Source organism: Engystomops pustulosus, chromosome 2 (genome assembly GCF_040894005.1).
Source record: "Engystomops pustulosus chromosome 2, aEngPut4.maternal, whole genome shotgun sequence".
Taxonomy (NCBI): Eukaryota; Metazoa; Chordata; class Amphibia; order Anura; family Leptodactylidae; genus Engystomops; species Engystomops pustulosus.
Window position 1 is genome coordinate 168685240 of NC_092412.1, and position 21425 is coordinate 168706664.

Genomic DNA, 21425 nt, shown 5'->3' on the forward strand with positions numbered 1-21425 from the left:
AGCTCAATGACCAGACTCGATTTTTCAAATCTGACATGTCTCACGATAATTGGTTATAACTTCGGAACGCTTTAACATATCCTGGTGATTTTGAGAATGTTTTCTCGTGACACTTTGTACTTCATGTTAGTTATAAAATTTAAGTGATAAGTTTTGCGTTTCGTTCTGAAAAAAAGTGAAAATTTGGCAAAAGTTTGTAAAAATTCTTCATTTTCCAAGTTTGAAATGTTCTGGTTTCCAGACAGGAAGTAAAACTACCCAAAAAGTTTAATAATTAACATTTACAGAATATCTGCTTTATGTTGGGATGATATTTTATGCTTCCGGCCATTTTTCTAGGATGTTATGAGGTGCAGAACTTTAGGTGCGATTTTTCTTATTTTCATGAAAATTGCCATAACTCACATAACTCAGCTTTCAAGTGACTTTGAGAGGCCTAAATAATAGTAAAACCCCATAAATTACCCCACTATAGAAAGTTCACCCCTCAACATATGTAAAACAACTTCTATTAAGTCCATTAACCCTTTAAGTGTTTCACATGGGTTAAAAAATATGGACCTGCGATTTAGAAACTATGGAATTTTTTTGGAAATACATTCATTTAGGCCAAAACTGACATTTTCAGAATAAATTAAATGATGAAACGCACTGCAACGCTTGATGCCCAATTCCTCCCGAGTGTACTGATACCCCATATGTGGTGGTAAACTGCTGTACAGGCGCACGGCCGAGTATAGAATGAATGGAGGAGCCATTCACAGCAGATTTGTATTGTCACATTGTACGACCTATACATTTTTATTTTTTTTGGTAATGCGATCATATGAGGGCTTATTTTTTATGGGATGAGATACAATGTATAAATAATTTATTTTGGGGGTCTAAAGCTTATTCATGAGATTTTATTAACTATTTCAAGGGGGACACAAACAAAATCATCAATTTTTATTTTGGATTGTTAGCATTTCCCCCCCCCCCGCTCACCGTAACGTAAAAATAATATTTTATCTTTTGTCTCTGGTTCACTACGATTGCGGTGATACCTCATTTATATAGTTTTTCTTATTTTTGCTCAATTTTCCTGAGCAAAACCAATATTGGAGAAAATCGCATTGTTTTTACTATTGACAACTTTTCAGGGCCATAACTTCTGTATTTTTCTGTTGTCAGATCTGGTTGAGAGCTTATTTTTTGCGAAAACAGTTGTTCTTTTCAGTCGTATCATATTAGGTACCGTAACTTTTTTTGATCACTTTTTAGAACATTTTTTGTGATGGTGTTTGATGAAAAATTGTATATTATGGGAAGTTTTTCGAGTTTTTTTTTTACGTAGTTCACCGAGCGGGTTCAATATTGATTTAGATTTATTGTACAGATTAATACGGACGCGGTGATACCAAATATGCACGTGTTTTTGTGTTTTATTTACTTTATTTGCATTTTATGTGTTACTGGGGAGATTATGGGACTTTTATTTTATTTATTTAATTATATTATAAAAAGATTTAATTTTTTTTTTTTTACTTTTTTACATTTTCTACTTCTTGGCTTGAATAAGCGATCATCCGATCGCTTATTCAAGCCTTTACACTGCAATACACTTGTATTGCAGTGTATAGTGAAAGTAACTGAGCATGCTGCGCATGCTCAGTTACTTACAGCCGGGTCCTGCCAGGAAGGCAGGACCCGGTGAGAAGAGGAGCCGACAGCCCCGGGTCACTCGTCGGAACCCGGGGCAGCGGCAGGAGGGATCGGATCCCCCGGTAAGCACACCGGGGGGGTCCGATCCACGGGGGACACACTTGCACGCCGCGGTCATGCTTGACCGTGGCGTGCAAGGGGTTAAACACCCGGGATCGGAGTTTTTCCGATCCCGGGTGTTAGTGCCGGGTCTGGGCTGTGATATCACAGCCCGACACCGGCACCAGCGAGACCCGGTGTCCCGAAAACTTCTTCTGATGCGCCGCCGTAGAAAGGCGTCGCATCAGAAGAAGTACCCTTAATGACCGCCGTAAAAACCCGATAGGGCGGTCATTAAGGGGTTAATCAAGATCCCCTCAGCATTCCCCGACGACACACAATATACTGCTGAGTGAGACCGATGTTTGCATGAATGCTCTTTAAATCTCATGACTAGAATCATTAACAAACGTACCTCAGAATGCGACAAACTCACACACAAAATTTATGTTATCACTGAAAAATTATTCACATTTAAAGACCATCCAGACTTCACCACAATTAATGGAAACATCCAGGTCAGGCTAAAAAAATTAGAAGGATCTATTGCCTCCAAAAAAGCTAATAAATTTAATAATAACTCGCAACCTATGAAAATGGTGAGACACCCAACAACACACCCCAAAAGAACATCATCAGCACGTCCCTATGACAGCACCTCTGCTCCAAAAAAAAACCCCAAAACAGAGAATTTCCAATGGAAGAAAAAAGGGTGAGTCATCCAAAACTCTAAGTACAATAACGGTAGCACACCGCAGATACAAAAAAATTCAACCCTATCAGAAATCCAAACATCATCATAATACCGAACCCCTAAAAGAACGATGGTCACAACAGATCCAGACACAGGATCACCATGCTGATACCTTGTTTTCTGCCACCACCAGAAACATCACCAAATGGATGCCAAGCCCCATACATCCCACATCCCAACTCAACCTGGCTTACAACACATGACACCTTCTTTTCTCACAGCCAGGACACAGTTCTTGTTCAAAACTGGACAGGTTTAAATTTAAATTTAACATCTCCAAAATCCCCAGACACGGGTTTAGTCAATATCTCCGCTGAAACACTCCCCCTGACATCCCCAGTCAGTAGTGCTTCACATGTGTCTTTTTTAGAGATCGGCCTCACAAGACCACCAACACCCCTACATGTGAAGCCAAGGGAATACACGAACAAAGCAAAAACCAGATTCATCGAGTATTTCATACCACTCAATACACCCAATTCGGAGAAGAAAAGACCAAGGTGCTGTAGAGGGGGAAGGGGAAAAAATGGAACAAAAACTAAAGAAAACGAAAAAGCAATGACTACCCCAAAAGAAGGTGCCGCTAAGGCTAACACAATACAAATATTTAACCAATCCAATCATATATTGAGTAAAGAGGAAGAATCTCTACTTGAAAAAGGACAAAATTTTTGTCCAAAACCCAGGAGACCTCTATTGCTAACTCGAAGAAAAGGGGTGGTGAGATTCCTCATGACCGAATGTGAATAGGAGCCTACTGTGGAGTAGAGCATTGACACTTTCTTGCTTGTTCCTTATGACCGAATGTGAATAGGAGCCTACTGTGGAGTCGAGCACTGACACTTTCTTGCTTGTTCTGGCTTTTGGCTTTTGGGAGTGTGCCTAGTCAGTAGCTCCTCTGGATACATAAACTCTGTTTCAGGAACCAAAACATTTCTTTTGAAGCCTGACTTTGAAAGTAGTTCTGCTGGTAGCGGCGACCTCTGCCAAACGTGTAGGGGAACTAGCGCTTCTGTCCTCCAAGGCCCCATTCCTACAGGTGCTTTCTGACAGACTAATCTTAAGGACATTCATTCTAAATGTAGTGTCGAAGTTCCATCAATCCCAGGAGGTGATTCTCCCTTCCTTTCACATCAAGATGGACAAAGAGAGACTTTGCCATAAACTGGACGTTAGGAGGTATGTGCTAGTGTTGGTGTACCTTTAAGAGACCAAGTGCCCAAACTATAACCAATATCCACTTATTTACCGCAAAGTGCCCACATTGCATTTTAAGCAGTAACCTATTGCTACCTGCTCTTCAATATCTATCAATCGTATCGGCCCCTTGAGGCCACTAATACAGTTGAAAGGAGGGCACATTCAGACTATCATTGTAGCTTCTCACCAGGCTCTCTCTGTACAGTAAGAATGTAGGGTCCAGTAGGATGATACTGCAGTTCTATCAACACTTTCTCACTTTTACCGCAGTTCCAAACCACCAATGGTGTCGTTTAGTGTTGTTTTAAAATAGCGCAGATTGCAGCATCTCTTAAATTGCCTGGGTCTGCAGGAAGATTTGGTGAATTTGGTCCTGTTTGGTGAGCTCTGTCTTGGGGTCAATGGCCTGACAGAAAGGGCTCTGAGTGACACCTCTGGCATAGGTTCGCCACCACTGTACTATAGTATCTAGACAGAACCGTTCCCCTGAGGATAAAAACCGCCATAAGGGAGGCCTACAAGACACTGGACCAGCCTGCAACGGGGTATCTGAAAGCCTACTCCACTAGGGCCTTAGCAACATTTTGGGCCAAATTCAGAAACTCTCCTATCAATCAGATATGCAGGGCCGCTGCCTGGTCTTTACTGCACATGTTCTATTGACACTTTAGGGTGAATGTGGCGGGTGCTAATGATCTGCAATTTGGGAGAAAGGTCCTTTCCTCTTTTTTCCCCTCCCTAAGTGTGTTGTCTGCTATTCTCTTGGTTGGTGCTGTTGTGGCGATTGAGAAAAAAGTAGTTACTTACCAGTAATGTTGTTTCATGGAGTCACAACAGCATGAGTCACAACAGCAGTAAATATTGGTTCACAGGTGCAAAACAAAAAAAATGTGTGAGAGATAAGTTGAAATTCTAAATGTACCAATCAAACATTCCCTTCGAGTCTCTGTAACCACTGAGGCTGGTGGGGAGGAACATTTGTTTTATGCTCTGGTTTCCTGTGCCACGGGCGGACCCTATTTCGGTTGGTGCTGTTGTGGCTCCATGAAGCAACTGTTTTCTATTTAGAACATTAAGTGTTAAGTATAATAAATTATTCCTCATACTTAAGGGCTAGGTTCTCTTGTAGCTCAGTCTGTAGGAAGGCTCCAAGTGCATACTATTGGTTATTCAGACATATATACTTGCAAACAGTTTTTCCCTTTCCCCTCTCAGTTTTTCTTCTCTATCTTTTATTTGGCAAGCATCTGCTAAGATGACAGATGCATATTGCAGTCAAAAGAAAGCTGTGTTACTTCACTTATGTGAGCTCAGAGGGTTTGATGGAGCGGGTCGAAAGGGGAGCTGATTCAAGCCTTGGTGGAAGATGATGCCCAGCAACAGTCGTCTGAGGTAGATGCCCCATCATCGGATTCAGCAGATCCTATGGAAATGATGGGACTTGGAAGTACCGGCAGCACCAGTTCCCAGAATGGTATGGACTCTTCTCTAACCTTGATACTTCAACAGATGAGTGGTCGTGACCCTAAACTGCGAATGGAGTTTGCGCAAAAAGAACGCCAGGCCCAGCAAGATATAGCAGCGCTGCAGGCTCAAAGAGAACATCAAGAGCGGCAGGCTGAAAGAGCACATGAGCTGGAGGTCGCACAAATTCAGATGTCCAGTTCTACCAATCTAAGTGGAACCCTTTAAAATATGTTTTGACCGCTTTCCGGTGATTTAAAAGGTGAACTGGACACTTTTCTCAGGGGATTTGAAAAATCTGCCGGCAGTACCAGTTGCCCCCTGAGCAATGGGGGAAGATAACTAGCCACAGGACTTTAAGGTAAAGCCCTGAATGTGTTTGTATCTCTACCCATAGACGAAGATAGAGAAATATGAGGGAATCAAACAAGCCTTAATTCAAAAATATTACCTCACTCCGGAGGTGTATTGAAAAAATTCTGGACTATACAACGAGAACTAACGTAAATCAGCTACTCTGATTTGGTAAGCTGACAACTACTTTTGAGCAGTGGATTCAGGGAATGTCTGTGACTACATTTGAGGCCCTAAAGGACCTGATGGTAAAAATCAGTTCTTGCTAATTTGTCCTGTGGAAGTGCGACAATTTGTCATGGACCGGGAGCCCAAAGAAGCAGCACAGGCAGCAAAGATGGTTGATACCTACACCGACAACCTTGCAATAGTGCTCTGGAAATCTGCGGGGGGCAGCTGGAAATGGGGTTAGCAGACTATTTCTGTTTCTACCAACCGACCCCCTGGAGAGTCTGCCGATGTTCGTTCCAGAAAACCTGCCTTTGACTCTTGCAAATGTCTATATGCAATAAGGTGGGACACGTAAGCACTACCTACTTTGAGAAATCCTCCAATGTTTTATATGTGGGTGGACGAGAAGGGCAGCCCAGTGATAACCTGCAATTCTAGGACTGAGAGATACTGGGGTAGAGATGATCCTAGTATGACCGGAAGTGGTGAGTGATGCAGATTTAATCCCAGCAAAAACAGGGACTTTTACCGGGATTGGAGGAAGCCCAGGTATATGGGGCTTGGGGTGGGGAGTATGGAAGGTCGGACTGTCTGACAATATTCTCACTAGTGTATTACTAGGCACAGATTTGGGTTGCCTAGTACCAAGAGAATTTTCTTTACCACTGGCCAACGTGCAAAATCATCAAAATGTTACACTGCCCAGCTACCCAATGTGCGTTTCGCACCCAGCTTCGTACAGTACCTCTGACTTCGGGTGGGTGGAGAAACCCTGAAACCCTAACCAGGAAAGATGGATGCCAGTGTCGCGGGTAGAATGAATGAGGGAAATCCTCATAGACTGCCATTAAATTAAAAATTAAAATCACCCTTTCCCTAGAAAACATTTGCTATTGCTGCATCCAAAAATGCCTGATCTATCAAAATATAATTATGGTTTTTCACTGCGTTTAACCCTGTAACAGAAAATAGTGCCCAAAGTTGAAAATGGCACTGTTTTGCTATTTTGAAAAATTACAAAAAAAATTAATAAAAAGTAAACAAAAGGTTGCACAGTCTTCAAAATGATGGCAATGAAAACGTCATCAAAAGTTGCAAAAAATGACAGCACCCAGAGCTCCGTACTCCAAACTATAAAAAAGTTATTAGCGCCCGAATAACTAAAAATAAAAAAATAAGACTTTTGCTCCGGAGCAGGCCTTACTTTCTGCACTCCCTGGTCCCATCTCAAAAATTTAAAAGGGCCTGCTGAGACACTTCTTAGTCGCTACACGCCAGGTTATTCCCAGGCGTTGGAGGTCGACCGCATCTCCTACAAGAGCTGACTGGGTGGCTGCTATGACTCACATCCAGAGGATGGAAGAGCTCAAGGCTGTAGATGAGGACAGGGTAACAGTGTTTTACTCTACGTGGTCTGTTTGGATGTCCTTTAAGGACTCGCCTGGTTTATCTACCTGGGTATCATCTGGAATGGTTTCTTAAATTTCTTAAATTCCTTAAATTTGTGTATACATGCTCATCTTTTAGACATTACCTCTTTCTGGCATTTATTATGTCCTCGAAGTAATGTACAATCTACTTTTTGTTTTTGGCACTATTTGTTGTATGTATGTGTGTGTGGATGTGGACGTCTTTGTCTTTGTTCGATGTAATGCTACTCAGGCTTATTATATTGTCACTTTGACTTGGATTCGCTTGATGCTTCCACTCATCTCAAATAATACAACCTCATACTCTAACGGGCGCATAGCTCAGAGATTTAAGTCACTCCATCATACTATTGTATAATTCATGTCACAAATTGTTCTATTATCACGCCTTGGTATGCCTTTGTTGTATATCTTGTTTTGTACTCTTTCAATAAATGCTTATTGACCATAAAAATAAAAAAATAAAATTTTTTGTATAGGAGGTTTTAATTTTTGTAAATGTATGAAAAAATTATAAAACCTACCGCCATACAGTGAGGAACACTACCACCATAAAGTAACACTACCACCATACAGTGAGGAACACTACCACCATAAAGTAACACTACCACCATACAGTTAGGAATACTACTGCCACACAGTGAGGACCGCTACTGCCATACAGTGGGAAACACTACCGCTACACAGGGAGGGACACTACCACCACACAGTGAGGAATACTACCACCATACAGTGAATAATACAGCCATACATTGAGCAAAACTACCCCTATAACCCCCTATACAGTGAGGGACACTACCCCCATACAGTGAGGGACACTACCCCCATACAGTGAGGGACACTACCCCCATACAGTGAGGGACACTACCTCCAGTAGATACAGCATTCTACTGATACCCCCAATTACTCCATACTCCATATGGTATGCATCTGGGACAGGAGTCTTCCTCACGCAAACCAACCCTGTATAGCCAATGAGGGGTACGATGTACCCTATGCAGTAGATATAGTTGAGAGAGCCGACGGGCTTCACATAGAGAGATTGAGGGAACAATGGAGAGTGCCTAAGTCCATTGATCGTCTGTCAAGGGTCCTATATTTTCCTCCCACCTTTCCCGAATAAATAGGGGATTCTGCTCATGTTGAGACTCCAATAGCATACTATATACCAGTGATCGTGGACCTTTTAGAGCCTGAGTGCCCAAAGTTCAACCAAAAGCCACTTATTTATTGCAAAGTGCCAGCACAGCAATTTAAGCAGTAATTTATTTCTCCTTGTTCTTTGACAACTTTCAATCGTTTAGCCTCCTAAAGACACCAACGCAGTTGAAAGGAGGAGGGCAAATTCACCTATCATTGTAGGAAGATTCTGTAGGAAGATTCTTTGAGTCCTGTCTGGTGAACTTCATGCTGGGCCGATGGCCTGGGTGCCCACAGAGGGCTCCAAGTGCTGTAACCAGAATATGCTCAATCAGCTCATGTGTTACTATGTGTATAGTCTCAGCCCTATTATGGGTTTCTAGGGCGTGCCTTAGGTATTGGTAGAAGGAGTCGTGCGTAAGATGAAACTCCTGTCTCAATTGATCAAAACTTTTGAGAGCACCCTCCAGATATAACTGATGTATCCCATGTATGCCCCTTACCTCCCATCTCTGAGATCCCTCCAAGCGCGTTATTTCTTGCAACTCGGGGTTGTGTCACATAGGTGTGAACCGTGTAAAGCCATTTATTTTGAGCATACTCTTAATTTTCTGCCATAGTTTACAAAGCAGTGTCACAGTGTATATTCCATCAGGTGGTCTACCCTGCGTCCCCAATTCCAGCAAGTATAGCGGGGGTCTACCACCGCCATGGTATCTCAGCAGTTTTTCAGGGGAGGATGTAACATTTGTTAGGCTCCATCCTTTCAGGTGTTGAAGTTGGGCCGCCAGGAAGTATAGCCACGGGTTCGGGACTGCCCCCCTTGGTATTTAGCCCTTTGTATAGTTTCCAATTGGATTCTGGCCGATTTCTTTCCCCGATGTGTGTTCTGAATAACCATTGTATTTTGTTGAAAATCCCAGTTGGGATCCACACAGGGGAATTGTGGAGAGCATATATAAATTGAGGCATAAGCACCATTTTACATACGTTAGTCTTATTGCTGATAAGGGGAGGCGACACCACATATCTACCTTGGATGTCGATTTGCCTGGCATAAAGCCGGTCTGGTCTCCGTGGATAAGTGCCAGTATTACCTTGACCAGTCTATTTGCCAGTACTTTAGCTATTAATTTCTCATCATTACACAGCAGTAAGATTGGCCTGTATGAATCTGGTAATAGCAAGTCCTTGCCAGGTTTTGGTATAACAACAATAATTGCATTACACATGGAATCAGGCAATTCACCCATCTCCTCCGCAACCTTAATGAACTATAACAATTCTGAAAGCAGTAAGGCACCATAGGTTTTGAAGACCTCCCCTGGTATACCCTCTGCTCTGGGGACTTTTTCATTCTGTACTGTTTTAAGGGCCTCCTCTAGTTCTTCTAAATTAATCGGGGCCTCCAGCATCCTCCTCTGTTCCCTAGAGAGTGTAGGCATGGTGATTGTACCTAGAAAGGCCTCAATCTCTGCTGGCCTGTCCCTCAATCTGGAGGAATAAGTGTCCTCATAGAATTCCCGAAAGACTTCGACCTTCTCCAGTTGCGGAAGTCAGTGATCGTACCCTGTTGGACTCTCTCCCCTCCTTCAAAATATTTCTGTTGGACGAAAAACTTTTTAGCCTCTGCCATTGCTATCGTTCGATACTTGAGAAGGTCTTGGGCTTCTATCCATTCCCCCCTAGCTTCCTCCGTTCCTACATCTACAAAGCAGCGTTCAGTGTCCTGCACTCTCGCTTGCAGTACTTGTGTATATACCTTCTGTTTAGAAATATGAGCAATGATACCTTTATTAAAGCATTCCCTGATAAGTGACTTCAAGGCGTCCCACACTATCAATCTGGAGGTGATGCCTATGTTAAACCGTAAAAATTCCTTTATTTCCCAAGGTATTCTATGTGTCGGACGCAAAATATTCAAAAAGGGTTAAGCTTTCAAAGGCACTCCCCCTCCACCCCCAGTGTCTGCAGCCACTTTGAGTGTAACCAACACTGGGGAGTGGTCAGACACACTTCGAGGAGCATATTCCACTCCCACTACCATACCCAACAGTCTATCATTTCCAATTGCTAGATCAATGCAGGACAAGGAGTTGAATTGAGAACTTGAATAACACGAATATCTTCGTGTCGTGGAGAATTTATGTCTCCATATATCCGTCATTCCCACTTCAACCAGAAATTTTGCCAAGGAAGTGTCAGAACTATTAGCAGGGATATTGCCTCGATGATGCCTGTCATAATAGGGGTTGATATATTAATCCTATTAGGATATCAGAAAATTCCATAGCCACCGACAGAATTTTATTCAATACAGCTGAGGAGTAGGGTGGGGGGATATATACTGCTATCAAAAGGATTTCCCTTGTATGTAGGATACAACAAACGGCAATAAATTGCCCATCTGGGTCAATAGTACAACTTAAATATTGGAATGGTATTGCCCTATTTACTAATACGCTCACCCCTCTAGCGTGTGAGGTGTATGTGGAGTGGTATGCTGTCCCTATCCAAGAGCGACCCAAACTTGCTATGGTAGAGTCTGAAAGTGGGTTTCAGATAACCAAATTACTGCGGGCTGATACTGCCTGAGGGCCGTTGATACTGCATATGTTTTAACAGAATCGCCCAGTCCCCTGATATTCCAGGCAACTATGTTTACTTTAGCCGCCATCATGTTAGAAGGCTAAAAAGAAAATTACTATGCACCTGTTAATTCTCTGCAAATGCCCGGTTAGGAACCAACCCAGAAAAAACAAACATATAACCACACGCCGTAGGCGCAACTTTGGGGGAAAAAAGTAACTGCAGTTTGCATGTCCGCAACACGGTGCAGTGAGAAAACTAGTGTAAAGAAAGGTAAAGTCACTGGAAAAGCATTACCCGCCATTTAACTATAACCCAATGAACAGTTTGCACCCTGCTATCCCATTGCAGAATTTAACCGCATGTATACTTGCCGTTCCTGAGTAATTTTCCTGCATGACAGAAAGTTCAATCACGCTGAGGGCTACGCCGTCGCAGGTCATTGTCATGGGCGTCAAGCCATGAAGTGGCTTCTTCTGGTGAAGTGAAAAAATACGTAGCTTGTAGCGCCACTACTCTCAGCTTTGCAGTTTAGAACATGGAGTATGGTAGATTATACTGGCGTAGACGTGGTTTTTACACCTATAAATGTGGCCCTCTGCTTTTGTACCTCTGCTGAGAAGTCAGGGAAAATTGAGATCCAGCTTCCATCAATGCACAGATTTTGCTTATGCCTCGCCTTCCGCAGGATGATATCTCTATCCTTACAATGCAGGATGCATATGAGCACTGGTCTCGCAGTGCTACCCGGTGGCAGAGGTCTGGATGAGACCCTGTGAGCATGTTCCAAAGCAAATAATGGAGTTAAGGTTTCCTTGCCAAAGACAGATATAAGCCACTGTTCAAAGAATTCACCAGGGTTGCGGCCTTCCGCTCTCTCTGGGACCCCGATGAGGTGCACATTATTTCGCCTTAGCCTATTTTCCATATTATCCTTTTTAGCTAGTACAGCAGCTATAGAATTATGCATACGTGAAACTTCCCTCTTGACTGAAACTGTTCTTCCACCTCTCATGCACAGCCTTCCAGGACCCCCATCCTCTCTGAGACCCTCTGCATATCATGTCGTATAATATTAAGATCTTACTCCACACCACCCATTAGCATTGTGAGTGAGGAAATAGCATTATTACAATTATGCACAGCAGACAGTACCTCATAAAGGGTAGGTTCAGAGCCTGTGGCTGCAGGAGGTGAGGAGATTCTGCTTTTCTCTGCTCTCCTTCTGAAGGCTCCGGTTCTGGCGCGAGTGTGCTGCTTTCAGGCAGCACGTGCACAAACTTTTGCAAGCGAGCCGCCACCTCCACCAGATCAATGGTCGCGACCCGTGCGGTGATTGGCGCTGATCGTTTCCTCCAGCGCCTTTCGTGGCTTCTTCTATGATCAGAAAAACAATTGTTGTTGCGGTGCACAATTCGCCCCTACGGAGCTACTCACGGAACAAGACCGGTCCACAAAGTCTCAATGATAAAGCAGTTCTTTGAGAGAAAATAATCAATTTTCCTTCTAGCCGGAGCACCAGAGTTCTTCTAATTATTCTCCTATAGTGTTAGATGTCAATTCAATGAAATCCAGCATTAGCAATGACAGATCCTTCTGATGAAACTATGCCTCAGTTCAGACCAGCACCACTGCGTTTGTTCCCCTTTCGTCTCTTAATTAATTCTTGTCAGACGATGTTGCTGCGAGGGACATACAGGCAAATGGTGTAGTGTGTTTCAACAGGTTAAAAATTTATTAAAAAACATACTCAAAAACATAAGTAAAATTGTGCATCAAAATGAATAGCGGGATGCAAGCTCAACCAAGCTGCCCGACCCTGGGTTTCACCTCCAAGACTTCTTCCGGGGCATGTGCTAGCATCCAAACATTTGTCCCTTCTTTTATACACATGTTTTTATCATTTATAATTCTGTTTGGATGCTAGCACATGCTCTGGAAGAAGCCTTAGAGGCGAAACCCAGGGTCGGGCAGCTTGGTTGAGCTAGCGTCCCGCTATTAATTTTGATGCACAATTTTACTTATGTTTGTGAGTGTTTTTTAATAAATTCTTAACCTGTTGAAACACACTACACCATTTGCATGTATGTTCCTCGCAGCAACATCGTCTGACAAGAATTAATTAAGAGACGAAAGGGGAACAAACGCAGTGGTGCTGGTCTGAACTGAGGCATAGTTTCATCAGAAGGATCTGTCATTGCTAATGCTGGATTTCATTGAATGGACATCTAACACAATAGGAGAATAATTAGATGAACTCTGGAGCTCCGGCTAGAAGGAAAATTGATTATTTTCTCTCAAAGAACTGCTTCTTCTATGATTCTCCGACGTCCATGGTGAGTTGCAGGGCCCCCCGGGCTCGATTAATGTGCCGCACGGCAGAATATATGGCAGAGTGCCGGATAACCGCAGGATGTTTAGCGGGAGCTCCACCAGCACACGACCGCTCACATCCTCAGCAAAGCCATGCCCCCTTTCCTGAAATTCTAAATGAATTTAGAATCGTTAGAATCGATTTGCCCATCTCTAGCCCACTCTCAAAACTAAAAAGCAGGTGATGTCTATTTTAGGTAAAGTAGGGTATTATAGAAAGTTTATTCTTAATGATGATACCCTTCTGAAACCCTTAACGGACCTCACAAAAAAGAAACTGCCTCAAATAGCAAATAGGACTCCAGAATGTACATGGGCTCTTACTGCAAGCTCACCTGTCTTCAAAGCCCTGATTTCACCCATCACTTTGTGGTACAGACCGATGCCAGCATATATGGCCTAGGTGTAGTGCTCAGCCAGGTGAACCCTAAAGGGGAGGAACATCCTATAAATTATGTGAGGAGAAAGCTGCTAACAAGAAAGGTGGCCTATACCACAGTGGAGAAAGAATGTTTGGCTATTGTATGGGCACCGCAAAAGCTCCAGCCTTACCTGTCTGGGCGCAGATTCACAGTAGTGACTGATCACAGTCCACTGAGCTGGTTGCACCGGGTTGCAGGTGATAACGGGAAATTGCCGAGGTGGAGTTTGTCACAACAGCGATATGAAATTACCATACAGCACAAGAAAGTAAGCAGTCACAGCAATGCCGATGGCTTGTACTGCCAGGAAGAAATTATGGAGATTGGCATGGGATATTAATGAATGTATCAATAATCCTGTGCCAATGTCTAAAAGGGGAAGGTGTGGTGATAAAATCTAAATAATGAGTGAATCTAAAATTCTTCTGCAGTATAGGGCCCATGCCAGGGTAATATAACACAAGGACTGATCACCCAGACCCCGTCATATTATTAACAGAGGGGGGAGAAGAGCCCTTTTACATCCTTTCACTAGTTCAACCCTAGGTTATGGCCTACTCACTAAAGGTCACAGGTATAAGTCCCCATCTGGATTTATAAATCAAAGGAAAATGTTACATAATCCATATTTCAGCCAATGTCCCCATATAACTACAGGTAGGCTGCTACAGAAACTATGTCAATGGTGAAGAGGTGGCTTCACTACAACAGGAAGCAATTACATAACCCCAATCTATTAACACTAAAATCATCATGCATAGTATTTATGTGTGCGGGGTAACAGCTGGAATTAAAATTAAGTTTATAGGATGCCCACAGGCTAAGATTATTATATGCCAAGAAAGATTCTAAGACATACAAGGTTGGTTTACATCTCCTACCTAGTGATTAAAAGGCAATATCATATGCCAGGTCTCCTGGGTGTCATCAGAAGCACAGTGGCTGGTCAGTGAATCTTGGAACCTATTTAGATGGTTCTCCATCTAAAAATTGTCATTCTTTGGGGTTCCCAGGTGGACAGTTTGATTAGGCCTTTCTGCTTCCCCAGGCACCAGACTTATAACATCACTTAAAGTATTAAGTTTTGTTTTCTTTATAACTTTTTATATTAAAAAAATTATTTGCATTGTATGTTTGTCTGTTTAATGTGTCACCCTTTTTGTACGCACTGTCCTTTTGATATTAAACGTCCATTTAATAAGAGCCTTCTTGTGATGTTACCTATATTTGTGTTTAATTTGTGACTGTAATATTGGTGCATAATATTTTTTCAAACCTGCACCCCTCAGAAACCACTCTTAGGAAAATTGGTAACCCCTTGAGATCTTCATAGTTATTAAATCAAAATGGAGATGACATTTAGAATGCATGGTCTAATTTAGCCCTAAAATTTACACATTTCCAAAAGATTAAAAGAGAAACCTATCTTAAAATTTGTTACTCAATTATTCCTGAGTAGGGAGACACTACCTGTTTTATGGGTACACAGCAAGGCGCAGAAGGGCCATGCAGCTGCCAGTTTAGTCCTAAAGACATTGTCACCCTTTTGGAGGCTATAAAATATAAGCTTTTCTGTTAGTGGGGCCATGTGTGGCAATTTTTTTTGCCAGATTGCATGTCTTTTCCAGTGATACCATTTTGGGTTTTGGGGTTTTTTTTGTGTTCACCATATAGACTAATAAACATCTTATTTTTATTCTGTGGTTCAATACAATTACGGGATATTATACTTGTACTAAATTTCTCAAAATAAACCTAATGGGCCCCTAATGGGGCAAAATTTTGCATCGCCATCTTCCAAGAAGCATAACCAGAGGCGCAGCTACCAGGTGACCCTGAACTTTAAGGGACCCACTGAGGAGCATTCATTTCTATCTGTGTCCCTAGGAGAAACACCGATAGAGCTGTATACAGGAACTGGCGCAGCCCTACAGTACTCTCTCTAGCAATATATGTGTGGCGGCTCACGACACACACGTATTGCTATTGACATTCCAGGGCACGTGAGATGACATCAACACTGCAGAGGGGAGACCGAGTACGTGTCAGGTAAATAGTTTGTGTTTTCTGTGTGTCTGTATGTGTCTGTCTGTGTGTTTGCTATTTCTATCTACACTACACCATATTTCAACACTACTACAACCATCCTACACTACAATAAAGCACAGCACTTCTACTACACAGTACTCCTTATCCTGTGTATATGGACACATCACCACACTACTACACCCATCCACATATATATATGTGCTCATCATTGCACTACTACTTGCACTCTATATATCTATGGGCACAAACTGTATTACTACTTCCTCATATCTACCTCTAAATATATAGGCACTACTGATTTGATTCCACTATCTCTCTCTCTCTCATATATATAGTTGTGCCGTTTCGGTGGCATATCACCTTTTTCAAGCATAGTGTTACATGGTCAACAATCAAACATATAAAGGCCAACCTTTCATTTCATTGGTTAATGGTTAGGGTGTGAACATAATTACAATATACAAAAAACATATGAATATTCTATAGTGAATTGCATCAATCTATATATCATTTAAGAGTGCACCATAAAGGGTTAAGTGTGTGTTATACATATTCTTTAAAAACATATACATATTGTGAATATATTGGAGTGTGGACCCCTCCCCTTGTCTCTACAACTCATTCATAAATTAGAATAGCCACAATACCTTGAGTGGGGCACCTTGCTGAGATATTTTGCTTCCGGGGTCGGAGTACAATTTCCTGTAGTGGCTCCTCTCAGCTGGCTGTGTCTCTGATCAGCTGACTTGGAGGCTAGATCTATTGCATTCTCGGGCGCCATCTTGGAAAAGGGCATATAGCCCATTAGTTTGCATACTGGCTGGACACATTTGTATTACATATTTTGCATTGTCAAACACCTTGTTGTAATAGGGCATATAGATTTATACGTTAACCCATGTTAGCGCCGGTACAGTACCAAAGGTACAAAACCATTTGCTGCAAGTTTGGTGCATCTGAGTGTGACCCCGTGCTCAAATGAGTACTGGTCCCACATTGTACAATGCTCCCTGGTAATCCGAGAAAAGGGTTGACATAATTGATCATCCTCGGCTACTTGAAATGCCTGCCAACCATGTATATAAGGTATAGAGGGCTGGTAGTCCCATTTATTACCGGACCATTGGGGTAATCTGTATTGGAGGTAAATAAGTGATTATAAGGTGCTCACGGTCAGGTACATAAAAAAGAGTTGCATATATCTCGAGACGTATATGGGGGTCCAGTCGATCCGATGAGGGCTTCATTTTCATGAATTATATCTATAAACCATGAAAATAAAGAAAGCTTAATTACATAAATTATTGATCAGGGTATACCCCTATGTGTATATTAATGCCTCACAACTAGGATCTAGGCTGCTATACAAAATCTGTCGGTATGGACTCATGCCCAACTATTCATACATCATACGATACTTCCCAAATTGTATTCTATATTTAACGCTTGAGGTTGTAAGGTTTTTAGAGTATATATCCATTTTAACTCAATTTTTCCAAAAATTTGCTCCCTGTTTCCTGCTCTCCGTAGTGGGGGGACATGGTCAATGAATGTGAAATTAAGGTCAGTCTCTTTGTGACTTACTGGTGAATCTAATCTACTTTTTCGGACAGTGTATCTATGTTGGGTAATTCTGGTCTTGAAGTCCAATGTTGTTTCCCCAATATATTTTAAATTACATGGACAAGTCAACATGTATATAACAAATTCATTATTTCAGTCCAGATAAAACTGTATTTTGTGTGTTCGTTCATTGTGTGAAAACATTTCTCCTTTTATTATATGGGAGCAGCCTTTGCGTGCCAAGCCATAAGTACCCCTTTGTGTTTAAAGTGGTCCTGCATCAGTTTTTACCACCCGGTCCCTTATGTTTCTTACACGTCTGTAGGATAATATGGGAGATTTTTGAATTCAGGGACTCCTGACGGTTCACATGCCAAGACTCTCCAATGTTTTCTAACTATGGAAGCTATTTCCCTGCTAGTGTCACCATATGTGGAGGTAAATGGGATTCTAGATGATACATTGTCCCTCTGCTTAGGGATGTTCTTTATTTTTTTATTTATTTTTTTTTAATAAATCCCTTTTCAGATTGCCACGTTGTTGGAATTTGGGTTATCATTTGTGTACAATTTTTCTGAAATTTTGTGTCATCACCAGAGATTCGTTTAATCCTATAGAGGGTAGCAAATTAACCATAGACCACAGATGACAACTGTCAAATCGTAGGATAGTATTCTTATCTGTTGGTGTAGTGCAGAGGTCCGTACTTAACTCTTGTGCAGTGTATTCAACCTGTACATCCAGAAATTGTATCCGGTCAACAGAACGAACCATTGGGAATTTAATATCTGTATCAATCGTATTTAGATGCAATTTTGTCAACTCCTCAAAACTGGCAGTCCACAAGAGAAAGACATCATCGCCCACACCTCATGACGTGGTGGGACACATAGATGAAGTCCCACCACTTCCAACACGTCATGAGGTGTGGGCGATGATGTCTTTCTCTTGTGGACTGCCAGTTTTGAAGAGATGAAGTGGACAATATTCGCTTATTTAGGGGGCATATTGGCCCCCATACCTACACCCTTCTGCTGAATGTAGAAATCATTACCAAATAAAACATAATTAGTGTACAAGACCAGTGTAAACTTATCCAGCAAGCGGGCAGCACTCCAAGATTCAAATTTGAAGCTGGTGTTCTTTATTTAAAAAAGTGGTGACGTTTCGCTGTTGGACACCTTTTTAAAGCCTGTCAAATGTCCAACACCTAAATGTCGCCACTTGTGAGAAGTCCCACAAACCTCTACTCACCGTTTGAGTTAGTGTATGGCAGACATCCCAGGGGTCTCCTGGACATACCCAAGGAGACATGGGAACAAGAGCCCACCCCCCACAAAATTGTAATAGACCATATCGCAGATATGCAGGACAGGGTGGCGGCCGTCATGCCCATAGTCAAGGAGCATATGGAGGAGGCACAAAGAACCCAAAGCCGGGTTTATAACAGGTCAGCAAAAGTAAGGACCTTTAATCCCGGTGATCGTGTGTCAGTGCTAGTGCCACTGTAGAAAGTTTCTCGCTAAATGGCAGGGACCGTAGGAGGTGCCAGAGAAGGTAGGAGTGGTAAATTACAGGATAAGTCAGCCCGGATGGAGAAAACCCGAGCAGACTTATCATGTAAATCTGTTAAAGGCCTGGAAAGACAGAGAGAGTCTGCATACAGAGATGGTTCTGGCTTGTCCACCTACTGCGACACCCTCACAGGCGGCAGATAAGCCAGTGCCGGATGCAGAAGTGCGAATAGCCGATACCCTTACCAAAGGGCAACAGCGAGAGGCTCAAGAGTTTGTAGTAAGGAATACAGATGTATTCTCAAAGTTGCCTGGTTACACATCTGTAATTAAACATGACATTGTCACTGAGTCATGGCTAAAGGTAAGATCAAGGCCGTACCGAGTCCCTGAGGCTCGTAGTCAAGCCATATCAGAGGAGGTTCAGAAGATGCTGAAGCTAGGGGTTATTGAGGAGTCCAAAAGTGAGTGGGCCAGTCCAGTTGTTCTAATCCCCAAAAGTGATGGGACGTTGCAATTTTGCAACGATTTTAGAAAATTGAATGAGGTGTCTAAATTCGATGCCTATCCCATGCCATGGTTGACGAGCTTATTGAGAGACTAGGGGGAGCTCGATACTTCATCACCCTGGATCTAACTAAAGGCCACTGGCAGGTACCCCTGACAGCAAGAAAAGACAGCCTTTATCACTTCTGAGGGCCTTTTTCACTATATTGTGTTACCGTTCGGGCTTCATGGGGCCCCCGCCACCTTCCAACGGTTAATGGACATAGTGTTAAAGCCACATAGCCACTTCAGCCTATCTGGATGATATTATCATTTACAGCCAAGACTGAGAGAGTCACTTGGCCAAGGTACAGGCCATAGTTAACTCTCTAAGGGCAGCGGGCCTGACCGCAAACCCCAAGAAGTGTGTGCTGGGAATGGAGGAGACGCACTATTTGGGGTTTGTGATCGGTCGAGATATAGTTAAACCTCAGGTCAACAAGATCGACGATATACAAGGTTGGCCTCAATCAGTGAGCACCAAACAAGTCAGGGCATTCCTGGGCATTGTCAGGTACTACCGACAGTTTATTCCAAACTTTGCCACTGTGTCCGCTACCTTGACAGACCAGCTGAAGGGTAAAAGGCCTGTCATGGTGCAGTGGAATGAACAATGCTTTTCGGGCATTGAAGTCTGCGTTGTGTGGATCTCCTGTCCGCATTACGGCAAACTTCAAGAGAGAGTTTATTGTGCAGACGGATGCGTCAGATGTAGGACTGGGAGCTGTCCTGTCTCAGGAGGTGGATGGAGAAGAACACCCCATTACCTACCTAAGCAGGAAGCTCAGGCCAGCAGAGAAAAATTACATTATCGTAGAGAAGGAATGTCTGGCGATAAAGTGGGCATTAGAGTCCCTATGACACGAGGGTCAGTAGGTGGTTCTTGTCCCTCCAAAATTTCAGTTTCACGGTGGAGCACAGAGCCAGGAAACTACAGGTCAATGCGGATGCCTTGTCCCGAATGCATTGCTTAATGTCAGGAGTTCGCCCCGGTGGGTCTGAACTGAGGGGGAGGTTATGTGAGAAAGTAAGAGGTGTTGTGTGGTAAAACCGCTGTCATACAGGCAGATAAAGTGCAGGTGGTAAAAGCCCTGGTTTGTCTGCAGTAACTCAAGGGTTAATGCAGACATATAGTAAGCAGGAATAGTCTGTTTGGTCCATGTTGGTCTAGCTAACATGGACACGTTGGTTATGTCCGTACTGGGCCTGCTTATTATGGAGTAGGTGTAGGCACATCAATGTAACACATCAGTTTTTGACAGGTTTGACCAATTATCTTAATTAAAACTCAAAAATGCATGTGTTTTTTAACGCATGCGTTTTTGGACGGACTGCTTAAAAACTGACCAAAAACGGGTTGAAAACGCCATGTGGGACATTCTTCGGGTATCATTGGATCGGGGTGAATCCTTGGATTGCATTGATACCAAACCTGACTCATGTGCTATCGTCCTATCTAGAGATATTTATATCTCTGGACCCGAGGATGGTAGAGCATTGCAATAATTTTCTGGAAGAAAACGAGTATTATCTGACAGAATTGCAGGGGTGCCAATACTTTTGGCCACCACTGTATATATATAAAAGTATAGGGTAGCGCATTGCGCACTTGTCTCACCTCTCCTGGCTCCTGCTACTCCTCCCTCCGCCGTGCGTGCATGTTCGGTTAACCGTTAATTGGCGCTGGCCATTTTTAGGAAATGTATATGTCCTGCGCAACCTGCTGGATCTTTGTGCCTTAGAGAAAGCTGTGTTTGATGCCTTGCGCTATTTCTGTGTTTTCCAGTTGTGACCCCAGTTCCATTTCTGACTTCGCTCTTTTGCCGCTTGCCCTGACCTGTTGCTATGTCTTCAACTTTGATCCTGTGCTGCCCGTACTGACCTCCAGTCTGTCCCCGACCACAAGATTGCCTGCCATTTCTGTACCTCGACCATGGCTTCCAATGTGGACAAGTCACGCCTGTGAAACGACCTGGTGGTTCCACACCACAGCAAGTCCAACCCGCTTTGCGGCAGGCTCTGGTGAAAACTGGGTGCTGCTTAGACTCCGGTCCCTGGTAGTGAATTGTGTCATCATCCGCATTGTTTGAGGATCCACTTCCTCTGAGCCTGC

General features: G+C 42.9%; 1 protein-coding gene across 2 annotated transcripts in view; it reads left to right on the forward strand.

Annotated features, from left to right (window-relative positions):
- Positions 1–21425, forward strand: part of CACNA1S (calcium voltage-gated channel subunit alpha1 S) — an 817957-nt gene that overhangs the window by 392051 nt on the left and 404481 nt on the right. The gene's annotated exons all lie outside the window — the stretch shown is intronic.